The sequence below is a fragment of the Cupressus sempervirens genome, chromosome 3, assembly GCF_028749045.1.
Source record: "Cupressus sempervirens isolate cs-2001-9-10 chromosome 3, ASM2874904v1, whole genome shotgun sequence".
Lineage (NCBI taxonomy): Eukaryota > Viridiplantae > Streptophyta > Pinopsida > Cupressales > Cupressaceae > Cupressus > Cupressus sempervirens.
The window spans coordinates 564786864-564803663 of NC_143120.1; positions in this window are offsets into that span (position 1 = coordinate 564786864).

Consider the following 16800-nt stretch of genomic DNA (forward strand, 5'->3'; position numbering starts at 1 on the left):
AGATTTCCTCTCATTGCTTGGGACAATGTGTGCCTCCCCAAACTCTATGGGGGTTTGGGTATAAAAAAATTGAGACTTTTCAATAAATTTCTTCAAACTAAACAAATTTGGAGAATCTTTTCTAGCAAGGGGGATTGGAGAGATATCATGGAGGACAAATATCTTCAAAGACCTTCCATTCGATACCTATTCAATGAAGACACCATTCCCAATGGCTCAAATATTTGGAATGACATGCTCAAAGCCAGAGATACTGCCAAAAGCAATGTGAAGTGGAGAGTGGAAAATGGTAATGACATTCTTTTTTGGCAGGACAATTGGTTGTTCCAAGGACCTCTCCTCAATTTTCTTGCTTTTGACAGATGGGCTAATAGTTGGATTCAGAGGTTTGGTAGTAAAGTCAGTGACTACATATTAGGCCAAGAGTGGAGAGACCTTTCTTCTATCTCTGAGGGACTCAAACCTCTGATGATAATCCTCCACTTAGTGATTTTGAACAATGATCAAGACCAATTAGTGTGGGAGAAAACTTCTAGTGGCATTTACTCAATAGCTTCTGGGTACCAAGCTCTAATGAAGCAAGATCCAAAACCTTTATGGGCATATGCTTAGTACCCTAGCCTTATTCCTAAAATTAACATCTTCTTTTGGCTTTAACTCCAGAATAGGGTTCTAACTATTGATAATCTCTACAAAAGGGGACTATATATTCCTAACAAATGTGTTCTATGCAAAAACCATGTAAAGTTAGTGGACCACTTGTTTATTCATTGTACTTCTATGAGAGAGGTTTGTTCTAGATTCAATGAAGGTTTTTGTTTGGACTGGTGTGCCCCTACCTCGATGACAGACTTCTTTAGGCAATGGAACAATTCTTGGAAGGGTTTTGTTCTTTATTCCATCAGCAAATGGGCTCTTCCCCACTTTGGTTGGGGAATATGGAAAGAGCACAATAACCATATCTTTAAGGATGTTAGCCTTCCTTCCAAGATTGTATCGGGTAAAATTCTAAATGCCCTTATGGAAAAAATTTTTTTTTGCAAAGGATCTAACTTGTTTGTAGGAGACACTAAAAGAGGTAATGACACACAAAAAAGAAGAAAAGAATGTCAATGGTTGTTGCCTCTAGATGGGTGGCACAGAACGAATTTTGATGGGACAGCAAAAGGTAACTCGAGAGAAGCTAGAAGTGGTGGGGTGATTAGAAATTGCTTTGGTTATGGCATAGCGGTTGTCACCTTCCCTCTGGGGCACCAAACTAACCACTTTGTTGAGGCTTGTGCTACCCTTCACACTACTAAGTTGGCAAAAGATATTGACATTAGATGCCTTTGGCTTGAGGGGGATTCTAATATCATAAAGTGCCTCAGAGGTGAACACTCTCCTTCTTGGTCAACCAAGAATATGGTGGAAGAAACCAAACAAATCTTGCTTACTTTTGAAAGGGTATACATGTCACATCAATATACAAAGGCAAACTCGGTAGCTAACTAAATCGCTAATGAGCCAATCAAAAGGGACATGTTAACTAGGTGGATTAATGGTGTCGGGCTCCCGACGGCAATTAAAAGAATGATTGAGATAGAAAGAATTCAGGGAAGGGTGGCTAGTATAAAGAGTAATGATGAAAGGTAATGTCGTTAGTTCCACATATCACTTAATGAAAGCTAAGCATGAGTCGAACATGAGGAAACTTAATTCGGTGGCTTATTGGCACACTTTTTGGGTGTTTTGTAATCCCAATTGCTCTTGTATTATCGAGGACAAAAGAAAGCTTAGTTTCGGTGAGAAATATCAAAGGTTTGTTCTTCTCTCTTGGAGTTTACAGAGAATCATCCTTACTCTTAACAACACTATGGTGGGAGAAAGGCATCATAGAGAGTCAGATGATGAGGCAGTGAAATGGAAAAGGGGTTCGAAGGTTTGGGAGAAATTGAGGGAAGGTGGCATTTCAAATTACATCCAGAAGTTGCATGGCTAGAACCCTAAGGTGATTGAACTTATGGTCACATCTTGGAGAGAAGGGAAAGTTAAGATTAACAGAATTGATTTCCAAGCAAATGAAAGTGTTATTGCGGAAGTCACTAACTCCCCTTCCGAGGGCATCAAATTCTTTAGGGATAAGAAGGTTTCCTTCAATGTTGTAAAATGCTTTGCCAAGAATGCTAAGGAGATGAAGGATTTCGTGAAGACGAGAGCGTATTATGAACCATCTTCAATAAAAAAACTCTGGAGGTTCGTTCTTAGGGTGATAATCTCTTACATTACGCTGGACACAAGGTAGAGTTTGTACCCATCACTTCGTCATCCTTAACCACTTCAGGTATGGCACTAAGATCTCCATCCCCTACTACCTCTTCTCCTCTGTAATAAGAATATCATGGGATATAAAAAGAAATCTTATGCTAACCCGAATTTCCATGAGACCTTGTTGTTACTGATTTATAACCACTTTAAGGCTCAAACCTATGGCAGATCCATAGCCAATAAAGTGGAGTCCTTCGAGGACACGGAAAGCTCCTATCTCTTATCTGACACTAAGGATAGTGTTGGGCTTCATTCAAATGATGAAGAGAAGCTAGCCAAGATTATAAAGGATTTGGGAAAAGAAAGAAGAAAAGTGAACCCAAAAAGAATATAATCAAGATTGGAAAAGGCTCAATGGGGAAAATTATTAAGTCTAAGGTTGATTCTGTTGAGGACTATAATGAGGAGGATGAGGGAATGGATATGAAGGAGGAGAATAATGTGAAAGAGGAGGTTACTAGCAAGGTCCCTATTCGTAGGAAGGTGGAAAGCCCAGCCAAGAGAAGGGGCAATGAAATGGACACAGATCAGGATTTTGGTAAGGGATAGGAGACCCCCCTCCATGCCTAGGAGGAGAGAAATGAGGATTATGGCACAAAAAAAACCACTTGTACTTTCGGCTCTAAGGGAAGGGAAATAGTCTCGAGAAACTTTGAAACTTAGACTATGAAAATGGGCATTGTAAGAGAAACTATCCAATCCAAGGTCTTGGAGGGCAATGATGGAAGAAGTCATCTAGAGGAACTTATTGATCTGGCTATGGAGATCCTCAGTGATAATACTAGGGAGGTGGAGATGAATCTCCTCAATAATGTCCAGAACAACATGGTGAACAACTTCTGGTCTATCAAGTGGATTTTTCATGAAACTAAGGAGATAAAGAACAGGTTGCATAGCCCGGAAAGGAAGGAAGGGGAAGACGTGGTTGACAGACACAACAAATTGGATAACATGGTAACTGAGGTGGAAAAAAGAATGGAGAGCTTTCTCCACAACACTGCAAACCAGAGCTTCAATATTATCAAAGCCTTAAGTGATAATATCAAAACATTGCATACTATCATTGAGGTTAGCACAGGGATCAAAGATGATATGGAAAATGAGGACATCAGGGTGACAAAAGATGATGTCAACCCCCTTGTTGAGAGTCTGAGAAATAGAACGAGATCTTACAAGAAGAAGAGGGACATAGATGACTCTCCTAATGATATACAGTTGATGAGTGAAATGGCTAAGACAATGGAAATATTGGTGCTCAAGGTTATTGAGTTGGTCAAAAGCATGGTGCCCTAATTGGTTCCCTTGGCTTTTTTGTTTCTCCTCATTTGCTAGGCTTGCTTACTCTTTCTGAAGCAATGTTTTATTTTTTCAAGTTCTCTCGGCCTTCTATGGCCTATTTTTTTTGTTGATTTGCTTCATCCCCCTGACTTAATGCCAGTTTCTTTTGTTTATTGTTGGGTTTCAGGCACTTGTTAAAACCTATTTTACTTAATAAAAAACAAAGTAGTCCTCTTTATGACAAGTATCACGATCTCTGACACACTTTGAGACATCAACTTAATGTAATCTATTGTGATACATTAGTTATCATGACCTCCGACACATCTTGGGACAACAATTTGTTGTAGTTTGTCATGGTAATAGATTAGTAACTCAAGAACAAAAATTATAGTATCATGATTTCTAGCACATTCTGGTACAACTTAATGTAGTCTATCATGATACATTTTGTTATTTGATTTTTGGCACAATCTAGAACAACAATTGAATGTAGTGTATTAGATAGCAGTCAGGATCTCTATCATGACTAGTATCATGATCTTTGGCACTCTGGGACAACAACTTAATGTAGTTTATCATGATATGTTTGTTATCATGATCTCTAACACTCTGGGACAACAAATTAATGTAGTTTATCATGATAATAGGTCAAGCCATTGTTAAGATTGTCACCTTACAATAGGGACCTGATGGGGAGATCGCCTTCCACACTAAGCTCTACTCTCCTCTAGGACTCCTTAGACTCACTACTAAGTCCCTAGGGTTACTACCTGACCGAACTAATCTCTTCCCCCTCTCAAGGCTTCCTACCCACCGAAAAGACTATCAAACCACCACTTCTCATGACTAATAAAGATCAATCATGCACTCTCCTCTCACTTCTCCTCTCTTTGCAAGTTCTTAATTGAGACATGCCTTGCTCGCCTAGGCCTTTCTTGAATTTTGAGCTAGCTCCACCACACACACAAACAAAAAAGAAAAGAACACATTTATAGAGGATTCTTCTTGACACTAGAAGTCCATTTGACTAAACACAGAGGTCAAGAAGAATCCATTTATTTGGCTACTCCTACATGACACAATTCTAAGCTACTAAGCTCTACCAATAGAAAATAAACTACAAATTGAAACTGATTAACACACTAGAACTATCTTTTATTGAATTCAGAAAATCACATTACATTAAAAACTTCTATCTACTGGAAAAAAACCTCCCTACTAGCTCTACTCTGTTTCCTACAAGTCTTTCTTCTACTCTTCCTGTGCCATCTGAGAACCTTCAACTTTTATCTTCATGCCAGCTTGTTCAACAAATCATCAAGTTTAGGCATTCAACCACCTTTTCTCGTCTCTACAACTTCTTTCTACTTCATAATAGTTTCTTAACTAATGTGTCCTTTTCCTTTCTGCATGTATTCTTTCTCTTTTTTACTTTTCTGGTTGTGACATTTTGAACAAGTCTTTCTCGCCTCTTTGTACCCCTTTCTTCCTTAATTGTGTTCCAAGTTGCGACATTGTGCTAGTTGCCTTCTTAAAACCTTTACACGTTCATGACTTATTCTTTAACTACCTGCTTCATCATTGCAATGTTGTAAACACTAGTCATGGCTTCACACCTCTTTTCCTTGGCTTCTTTCTCTACCTTGCAACCATGTGAAAATGTCTTAGTGCAACTTCCCTGCCCATTCTCTTAACTACTTGTTTACCCTTGCTACCATGTGACTTCGCAGTTGCTCTCCTTGACTGTCTCTTGACTACTACAACCTTGCAAAAATGTTTTCATTGCATCTTAGTGGCTAACTTCACTAACTTCCTTTTCAACCTTGCGACCTTGTGAAATGTGGATTGCTTAAGTTGACCATGTGAAAGGTTCTAAGTGCAGCTTCTCAACTAACTTCACTAACTATCACTTAACACTTGCCGTGTTGCAAAACCCTTGAGTGCATCTTCATTACTGTTTACATGGCTTAGCTATTTCAGGGTGCGAGGTTGCGAACTACCTTGTTTCCTTCTATCGTTGCTTCGTTGTTGCTAGGATGACTTGACTTTTTTTGATGGTGACGATGCGAAACTATTATCTTTCCTTCCTTCGCAGGCTTCTTGAATTGTTAATCATTTAAGGTTGTGATCATGTGCTCACCATTTTTCTTCACTATTTCGACACTTCGCATGTCTTAACACTTTCCCTTAGCTAACTGTTGCGAACCTGCAAAACTAGAGACTTAACTGCTTGCGTAACTCCACATGGCTAAAGAGCTTAACTCCTTGTCTAGTTGTGAATTTATGAATATCGTATGAATGAGCTTGATGTCCTCGATGCACTTATTTGATGTCTTTATTCGATGTGATCCACTCCTCGATCATGAACTCGAAACTTAACTATGGCTTGGAGTAAAACCCTAGGGTGCTCCTGCACCATACTCCCCCTCTGCAAAAAAATAAGACTGAGATGGATTAGTTGACAACAATGTGGAACTAATTCCTTGTTTCTTAAAGTCTTCTTTGTCGATCCATGTAGCCTCTGTAGTAGGTAATCCCTTCCATTAAATAAGATACTCCATGTATACTCAATGCCTTGTCATTTTCTTCACCCTAGAATTTAGTATCTTTTCTACTAGTAGCTTCTGTTGTGCTGGCATCTTGATTTCGTGGACGTCTCTCTCCATTTCTTCTTTTTGAGTATCTTTTGGAATCTTAGGTCCTTTGTAGGAAATTAGGTCTTTCATATCAAAGACTGGCGATAAGACAAATTCCTTTTGTAAATCAATTTTATAAGTATTATGTCCATACTTCTCTAGAATTCTACAGGGACCAATTCTTCTCATCTACAACTTGCTAGACATTCCTGTCTATAATTTAGATTTGTTTAGATGCACCAATACCAAGTCTCCAACCTAAAATTGCACATCCCTTCTTCCTTCATCCACTTTTTCCTTCAATTTCTAATTTGCCTCTATCAGGGTTCTCTTTACCTGATCATGTATTTCTTTCATGAACTCAGCAAAATCTTCAACATATCCATTGATTGATCCATGTTCTTTAACCTCTCTGAGTTCACAAACTCCTCTAGGGTGTCTCCCATAAACAATCTGGAATGGACTCTTTCCAGTAGTCCTATTGATATTGTCATTATAAGAAAACTCGGTATGTGATATAACTTGATCCCAAGTTTGTCCATATTCCTTTGTTAAACATCTGAGAAGATTTCCAAGTGCTTTGTTTATCACTTCAGTTTGATCATTGGTTTGAGGATGGTATGTGGAGTTGTGGGACAAATTTGTTCCCAATCTCCTCCATAATGTTTTCTAGAAATGACCCATGAATTTGACATCTCTATCAGACACTATAGTGATTGGTAAGCCATGAATTTTTACTACTTTGAAAAACAAATGTGTGATGTAGCTTGCATCATGAGTGGTTTTACATGGTATGAAATGACTCATTTTGTTGAACCTATCCACCACTACAAACACTCTATCAAAACCATTTTTAGTTCTTAGTAACCCCATGATGAAATCCATACCTAGACATTCCCAAGGTCTATCAGGTATGGGTAATGGTTGATACAAACCAATATTTGATGAGGTTCCTTTTGCCTTCTGACAAATGACACATTGTTCAACATACATTCTTACATCTCTTTGTATCCTAGGCCAATAATAATATCTACTTACAAGCTCTACGGTTTTGTTCAATCCAAAGTATCCACTTAAACATCCACTATGCTTTCTTGGATAAGGTTCTCTCTCATTGAACATTTTGGAACACACAGCTGATTGTCCTTAAACAACAAATCATTTTGTAGTGTAAAATTAGCAACCTCACTATGAAAATGATTCTCAAAAGATGAGCATACCTTGTTAGCTTTTGAGAAATCTTCATCTCATGCATAGAGATCTTTAAATTTCTCTACTCCAATGCTTTTCAACTAAATTTCATGCACTATCAACAATCTTCTACTTAAAGCATCTGCTACTTTGTTATTGATACCCTTCTCGTGCTTAATGATGAAAGTGTAGGACTGCAAAAATTCCATCCATTTTATGTGCCTCAAACTTAGTTCATCCTATGAATTGATGAAGCTTAAGGCCTTATTATCTATGAAGACTACAAATTCCTTGGGCAATAGATAATGTCTCCATTTCCTAAGTGCTTGCACTAATGCATACAATTCAAGATCATAGGAAGAATACCTAGCTTTGGCTTCACTTAACCTTTCATTGAAAAATGCAACAAGTCTTCCTTCTTGACTTAAGATTGCTCCAACAGCAATGTTGCTTGCATCACACTCCACTATAAACAATTTCTCAAAGCTAGGTAGTACCAAGATTGGTTTAGTAGCTACCTCTTTCTTCAATCTTTCAAATCCTTCATCTACCCTTGTTGTCCACACAAACTTTGTCTTCATTCCTCCTTTGATAGTATCCATAATAGGAGCACATATCTCATTGAAGTTTCTAATGAACTTCCTATAAAACTATGCCAATCCATAAAAACTTCTAACAACTATACCTATCTTTGGTGTAGGCCAAGTTAAAATTGCTTTGACCTTGTCTTCATCCATCTTCAACTTACCCTGTGATACAACAAAACTAAGGTAGACTAGTTCTTCTTTCATGAACTCACATTTTTCAAGGTTTATGGTCAATTTCTCTTCATGCAATCTTCTCAAGACAATTTCCAAATGTATGAGATGTTCTTCCTTACTCTTACTGTACACCAGAACATCATCTAGGTAAACTACCACAAAATTACCTATATAATGCTTCAATACTTCATTCATTAGTCTCATAAATGTGCTTAATGCATTCAAGGGACCAAATGGCATGACTAACCATTCATATAACCCTTTAGTTGTTTTGAATATTGTCTTCCACTCATCACCTTCCTTCATTCTAATTTGGTAGTACCCACTTTTCAAATCCATCTTGGAAAAATACTATACACTACTTAGACAATCCATCAAATCTTCTATTCTAGGAATAGGAAACCTATATCTTATGGTTTTCTTATTGATTTCTCTAGAATCAGTACAAATTCTCTACTTACCTCCTTACTTCGGTGCTATCACAACTAGTATTGCACATGGATTGATGCTCTCCTTGATCAATCCCTAACCTAGCAGTTCTTAAATCTGCCTGGCAATCTCCTTGTTTTGTTTTGGAGTCATCTTGTAAGCATCTTTGTTTGGTAATGAAGCTCTTGGCACAAAGTCTATCTGATGACTTACTACTCTATGTGGGGGTAGTGTGGATGGTGTACCATTACTAATGATATCCCTGAATTGATCCAAAACAGCTTGTACCTCCTTTGGCAAAACATTGGGTTTCTTCACCTCTTCTTCTTTGGGCTTCATCAAGAGAGCAAACCCAACTTCTTCTTCTTTCAGGTCTTTTAAGAACTCTTTCCCATTCATCAAAAGTGTTTTGGAAGCCTTCTCTATCTTTTCTTCTTCCACTATGGACTGTATCTTATAAGTAACTCCATCCTTTTTGAAAGAATATTTGTTCTCTTTTTCGTGATGTACAACCTCTTTGTCATACTGCCAAGGTCTTCCCAACAATAGATGACAAGCATCCATGGGGAGTATGTCACATAAGATCTTGTCTTAATACTTTCCAATAGTGATGTCTTCCCATACTTGTTCGTTTACTAGGATGTTCTACCCTTTATTCAACCAAGTCACTCTATAAGGACTCACATGTGGCATTTTTGCTAATCCAAGCTTCTATACTACTTCCTCTAACATGACATTGTCAATAGACCCTAAGTCTATAATCACCTTACACACTTTGCCTAATATTTTGCAAGCGGTTCTAAACAATGCTCTTCTCTTCTTGGGCTCCTCCTTTACACGTTCTTTTACTAAGACTCTCCTCAACATTAGGTTTTCACCCTTTTCTACATCAAGATCCACTTCACCTACTCTGGAATTGTTCTCCTCATGGATGTACTTGATTTTCTTCTCTCCATAGGATATGCCTTCTCTAAGAATCTATAGGCAAGATACCCCAACTTGCCACAGTTATAACACTTCATATTGCTGAAATGCGAGAGCCTCTACTATTGGTGTTGTCATTTCTACCTCTGCCACCATTGTTAAATCCTCTTCCTTTGATTGAGCCACCTCTCTGACTATTTTCAATAGTTTGCTCATTCCATTTGGAATCATTGAAATTTCTTTTCTCATTGGTCCTTCCACTAGAACCTCCTCTCGAACCTCCTTTGAAGTCTTTGCCTCTGCCTCTATTCTTGCAACTTGAGTCCCCTTTTTTTCAACTTATCTTCCACTTTCCTATCCATTTGTAAACAATTTTTTAATGTGGTGAGACTAACAAACTTAATTCATCTTGAATAGACCACTTAAGGCCATTTAGATACCTTGCCACCTTGATGCTCTCTGCCTCCTATACCCTCAACCTTAGAGCCAACTTTTGAAATTGTTTAGTGTAGGTAGCCACACCAAGATCTTTTTGTTTGAGATTTTTCCTATGCCTGTGCAACTTAATCTCATAGTCCTTTGGAAAACAGGTTTCTTTTATCTTTTCCAACATACCCTTCCAACTAGCTATGGGGTTCTTTCCTTCACTTTCTCTTTCTTCTAACTTCCACCAAGTAAGTGCCTATCCTTTCAATCTAGATTTTTTAACTCTCACTTTTTGTGCCTCTGTTATCCCTTCACATTCAAAGTAATTTTCTATAGTCTCAATCCATTCTAGGACCACCTCAACATTCATCTTGCCATGGAACAATGAAACATGTTCTAGACTCTTTGAGAGCTTGGAGGAATGGTTCTCCTTCACCCAATCGCAGATCTGGTTCAGGTATCGCATCTTCTATTTTTTCCTTTCTTGCACTGCTACTAAGGTATTCACCTTCTTTTACTTGGGCTACACCTTCCATCTCTTTAAACTTGTCTTTCATCTCCTTTATGGCCTCATTAAGGATCCTAGTCTTCTCTTCTAGAAGTTTCTTTTGTCCATCTACCTCCTTAGCCAATTCAACATTGGTCACCATCTTTGAAGACCCAACGGATTCAGGAGTATACAACATACTTCACAAGCCACAATCTTATGGCTCTGATACCAATTTGATGGGGAGGTCACCTTCCACACTAAGCCCTACTCTCCTCTAGGACTTCTTAGACTCACTATTGAGTCCCTAGGGTTACTACCTGACCCTAGTATTAGGGTAACTAATCTCTTCCCCTCTCAAGACTTCCTACCCACCGAAAGTACTATCAAACCACCACTTTTCATGACTGATAAAGATCAATCATGCACTCTCCTCTCACTTCTCCTCTCTCTACAAGTTCCTAATTGAGATATGTCTTGCTCACCTAGGCCTTGCTTGAATTTCGAGCTAGCTCCACCACACACACAAACATAAAAGAAAAGAACATATGTACAAAGGATTCTTCTTGACTCCAGAAGTCCATCTGACTAAACATAGAGGTCAAGAAGAATCCATTTATTTGGTTACTCCTACGTGAGACAATTCTAAGCTACTAAGTTCTACCAACAAAAAACAAATTGCAGATTGAAACTGATTAACACACTAGAACTATCTTTTATTGAATTCAGAAAATCACATTACATTGAAAACTTCTATCTACTAGAAAATAACTCCCTGCTAGCTCTACTCTGTTTCCTACAATTCTTCTAATTCTTCCTTCTACTCTTCCTATGCCATCTGAGAACCTTCATCTTTTATCATTATGCCATCTTGTTCAACAAATCATCAAGATTCGATGTTTAACCACCTTTTTTTGTCTCTGCAGCTTCTTTCTACTTCATAACAATTTCTTGGTTGACATGACCTTTAGCTTTCTCCATGTATTCTTTCACTTTTTTACTTTTTTGGCTATGATATTGCGAATAATTCTTTCTCACCTCTTCGCACTTCTTTCTTCCTTAGTTGTGTTCCAAGTTGCAATGTTGCACTAGTTGTCTTCTTAACACCTTTGTGACTTATCCTCTAACTATTTACTTCATCATTGCGATGCTGCAAACACTAGTCGCAACTTCACACCTCTTTTCCTTGACTGCTTACTCTACTTTACGACCATGCGAAAATATCTTAGTGCAACTTCACTGTCCATTCTCTTAACTGCTTGTTTACCCTTTCGTCCATGCAAATGTAGACTTGTGTGACTTCACAGTTTTTCTCCTTAACTGTCTCTTAACTCCTGCAACCTTGTAAAAAGGTTCTGATGGTGTCTTCGTGACTGACTTCACTATTTGTGTTTTCAACCTTGCAAAATATGGATTAGCAACCTTGCGAAAGGTTCTAAGTGTGGCTTCACAACTAACTTCATTAACTATCACTTAACACTTGCGATGTTGTGAAACCCTTGAGCACATCTTCATTTTGGTTTACATGGCTTAGCTATTTCGGGTTGTGAGGTTCCAAACTGCCTTGTTGCCTTCGATAGCTACTTCATTGTTGCTAGGCTGACTTGACATTTTTTGTTGGCGATGATACAAAACTATTATCTTTCTTTCCTTCACAGCTTTGTAGGCTTTCTGGCATGTTAATCACTTAAGGTCACAATCATGCACTCACCATTGTTCTTCACTCTTTTACCACTTTGCATGTCTTAACACTTTCCCTTAGTTGACTATTGCGAACCTAAGAAACTAGAGATTTAAGTGCTTGCACAACTCCGCATGGTTAAAGAGCATAACTGCTTGTTTGGATGCAAACTTGTGAATATCATATGACTGAGCCTGAGGTTCTTGATGCACTTATTCGATGGCTTTATTTGATGTGATCCACTCCTCGATTACGAAATCTAAACTTAATTAGGGCTTGGAGTAAAACCGTAGGGTGCTCCTGCACCAGGACCTCACAAATACATCAATGAAAGATCATTACCTTTCATGATGTTTTCCAACCAAGTCATGTAGTAACTTACATGATATCCAACACAAACCATGTTAGAGGGTGGAACAAGGTTTTTCGCCTTCAACTTTTCTCTCATAAGGAAGAATGCATTACAAGGAGTTTCACCTAAAACTTCTCCTTGTCAATCTGTTGACTTTTTTCATCCAAGGTGGCTTCTGATGGAATGTTTGACTCCCTCTAAATCTAATATCAATCTTCTGACCTCCTCAATAAGGTTGCCTTTGATCAAGTGTCAAACTCCCTCTTTATATAGAAGGATGCTCATAATCTCAATCATCAAGGATATTTGTTTCAAGAGCCTCAACCTAATCATTAGATGATTGGCCAATTATAGATCACAACTTCTTTGGAGCTACTATCACAAATTGATTCTCCACAATATTTGGTAGCACGTGTAAAGTATCAACCTTCTTTTCTTGAAAGAACATCCTTAGACATTAAGGAAAATGTCAAGGCAAATAACTCTTATAGTATGTATAGAATTTACAATTAAAAGGGACTACAATGAGTAGATAAATGTAATACTCAAGGATAAGAATACTTATCTGCACATGAGGGTCCATAAAAATTTAAGAATGGAACATTTGTTATTATCCTCCTCCCCCACCCCCACACCACAATGTGAATTCTCACTTATTCCATTCTTTAAAGAGTTTTCAATCGCTACAAGCCCAAATGAGAGACAATCATGCATGAATGATATCAATATCTAACTCTGTTAGTCATCAACCTTTATATGGTGATGCTCATGATAAAAAACATGCTTTGCTTGTAATGATTTATGAACCATCTCTAACAAATCCATTGATAGGTGAACATCCTTCTTTGTTGTTGCTTTTGAGAGTGTATAAATTTCCTTCTTGAAGCTCATTCCAAATCACTTGATTCATCTTGTAGATACTTAATCAAAGTATTGGATTGAGGTCTAGTCTATCGTGTACCAAATTTTGTGTAGAATTGAGCATACTCTCTTAATTCCTCCTATAGTAACTTCATTTTGAATGAGTGATTGTATTTCAGAATGTATTAGAGTGGAAACTATTGTAATAGATCTCGTCATCATAGGTACGTGATTATTTGTTCAATGATCACAACATTATTTATGGGAGCAGTTTCTTGTTCACACTTTATATTTGTCTGATTCCATAGTAATATGAGTGAATGTAATGAACTTATAGATTTAACCCCAAGCTTGGCTACATCAATGATGGATACAATTCTCACAAGATAATTGTTTATTTTAGAATGTTGAATACTAGAAATTTGTTGTTGACAACCTGTCAAGTATAAGGATCTATAATGGTGGAATTTGAATTTCCTCTACTATATTGTCTCCACCTAAAAGGGGTACTACAACACTAATCTTCAATGCTACTAGTATTTTAAATAATTCATCTTTTACTTATATTTCCTAGCATAGAAGAACAATATATTTTATATTTGATCATTTCCTATTATCTTAGAAGAGTTCTAAATATCATTATGTTTCCATCATCATGTTGTCTAATTCAATTTATTCTTATACATGTATGAAAGAAGATTAATAACAAAATGAAATGAAATAAGTCCAAGAGAGCTTTATATGAAAATAGTTACCATAAACTCAAATCCAAAGAGAGTATGGAATAAGAAAAATCAAAGGAACAACCACCAATGATTCAAAAAGAGAAGACAAGGGTTTTAAAAGGGTAAAGCAAACAAAAACCCTTGTGAATTATATGAATGGGACAAATGCCTAAAGAATGAGAGAAAGATAAAATGAGAGAGAAGTAGAGCCATAAGCTCATTACAAACACTACATAGTGAGTGTGTCTTGTTGAGAATGAGAGAGGAATATCTCTTATATAGAAATGAGAAGATGAGTCATTTAGTAACTCCCATGTGAATGACTTCCACATTCATAAGTGTACATATAACAAGTGTCATAATCCTCTTAAGGAGGAAAAAACTATTTTCCTTAGTAAAGGAATTACGAAAACAAGTTGTCCTCACACATGGACAAGATGACAAGAAAATTATATGTCCTCACATGTAAATTAGAGGACAAACAACATAAGGGATAGCTTTTTTTATCCCATTTAATAAATAAATACAACCAAGGAAAGATTACTAATTCTAACACCCCCCTTTAATCTTTACTTGGAAAAATTACAACAATGGGTATCAAACCCAATTTACAATAATACAACTCGATCTTTGAAATGTCTCCAATTGTGAAAGAGGTCCCTTATCAACATGGGTACATCTTTGGAGAGCTAAGAGAAGTGGATAGGCCCTTTGAATGTGTTACATCTTCAAGTAGGTTCATGGTGCATATGATATTTACAACAAATAGTGATGTCATGTACGTACCTTGATGGATTACCTAAAAAATAGAAACAAGAAACAAGGCAACTATCCACAGGGAGAATTTCATCTTATATTCAAGTTAGCAATCCTTTTGAAATGTTATAAAATTCTCATAGAGGAAAAATTGGAATAGAGAGAGAAATGAAAATGTGACTCGTCCCCACAAAGAAATGGAGCTAACCTGATATCAAGATAAATCATATGCTCAAGATATAGAAAATGATAGACATGAAAAGTGTTTATCAATGTTCCCATAAAGGTAATATACTTATAGACAAATGACCACGGACAAGACCAACTAATGCCACCAACACCAACATTGTGTTAATCACATAGATATAAATAGTCCACTAATGAATCATCCCACCGTAAATTAATGGGTCACGACTCCACAGCTTACATGACTCACAATCTAGGCAATGAAGTAAGAAGAACACTATCCACTTAGTAAGTTATTAAATAAATATGAAAACTCAGTAAACATGCTACTCAAGCACCGTATCAAACTCAAGGTCTCGATTTGCTAGCATGTTTACCGGAAGTAGAAAACTAATTGCCTTCAAGATGGGTCAAATCAACTAAAATGGGGGGAGACTCCAATAATAACATCATGTTCATGAGGGCAATATGGGCATTAAACAGGGGCTAATTAGAACTCAGGTCAAGGAAAATGAAGAGGGCAGAATCCTGCTGGAGGAGTTGATCGATCCCGCTCTAGTTATCCTCAATGACATCACTAAGGAGAACCCGGACATGGATGTCCTTAACAATGTGAAGAACAACATGGTAGATAGCTGTTGAACCACTAAGTGGCTTTTCCATGAAATCCTTGACCTCAAACACAGAATGAGCACTCTGGAAAGGGAGACCTATAGCTTAAAAAATAGGGTCAACGAGGATGAATAAAGCATGGACAGAAGGGTGGAGGATGTCAACAAAAAAACTCAGGAAATGGATAGGACAATGCAAGGTATAGTTGAGCAGAACTCTAGCATCCTCAAGGACAATGATAACATCAAGAAGTTCATCCACTATGTAGACGATCAGAGCATCAACAAGGAGCAGGACCTTGACACCCATAGCTTAAAGTACATGACTTTGGATGAAGGTGCAAGGAAGCAAACTAGATCCAACACTGGGAAAAATGAAACCCTAGCCCCTAAGTAGGGGCACTATGAGATGAAGGAGGTAGCAGGCAAGTTGTCCGAGCTAGAGATCAACGCAGTTGAAATGTTGAGAAACATCGTCTAAGCACCCTGACCTTTTTTGGGTTGCCCTAGTTTTTTGGTGTCTCTCCCTAGCTTTATTTCTGTTAGTTTCTATGTTTAGGGAGATGTTCTTTCTTTTTGCCTTCGGGCTTGGTTTGTAGCCTTTTTCCCTCTATTGTAGATTGTTCTTTTATGTTCGAGTTTCAAGGCCCTTTTAAAGCCTGTTTTCCTTAATAAAAAAACATCATGTTCATGAGGAACAAATAGATCAAAATGGAGGGAAACTTCGTATGAATATCATCTTTCAAAATGGAAAAAATATAACCAAATGGAGGGAAACTTCATATAATCATCATCTATTCAAAGTAGAAGAAATATATTAAAAATGGAAGGAAATTCCATATAAATATCATCTTTCAAAGTGAAACAAATATAACCAAATGGAAGGAAACTCTATAAAGTAAGTGCACACCATTATAGGATGGAGGGATACTCCACGGGCCAAATAAAGTAACTATGTATCAATTATACTGAGGGGACCTTCATGATATGAATCAAATATAACTGAGGGGACCTCCATAGCTAACCTTGAAAAAATTGGCTCCCTATGCAACTTACAAAAATGATCCAATTAACTTCATATAAGTCAATGGTATAAAATCATAAAATTTCCAACATGGGCATAAAAGATGTTATAAATTATTAACTGCAACTATGTGCAAATCAATAGGACATAGTAAAATTGAAG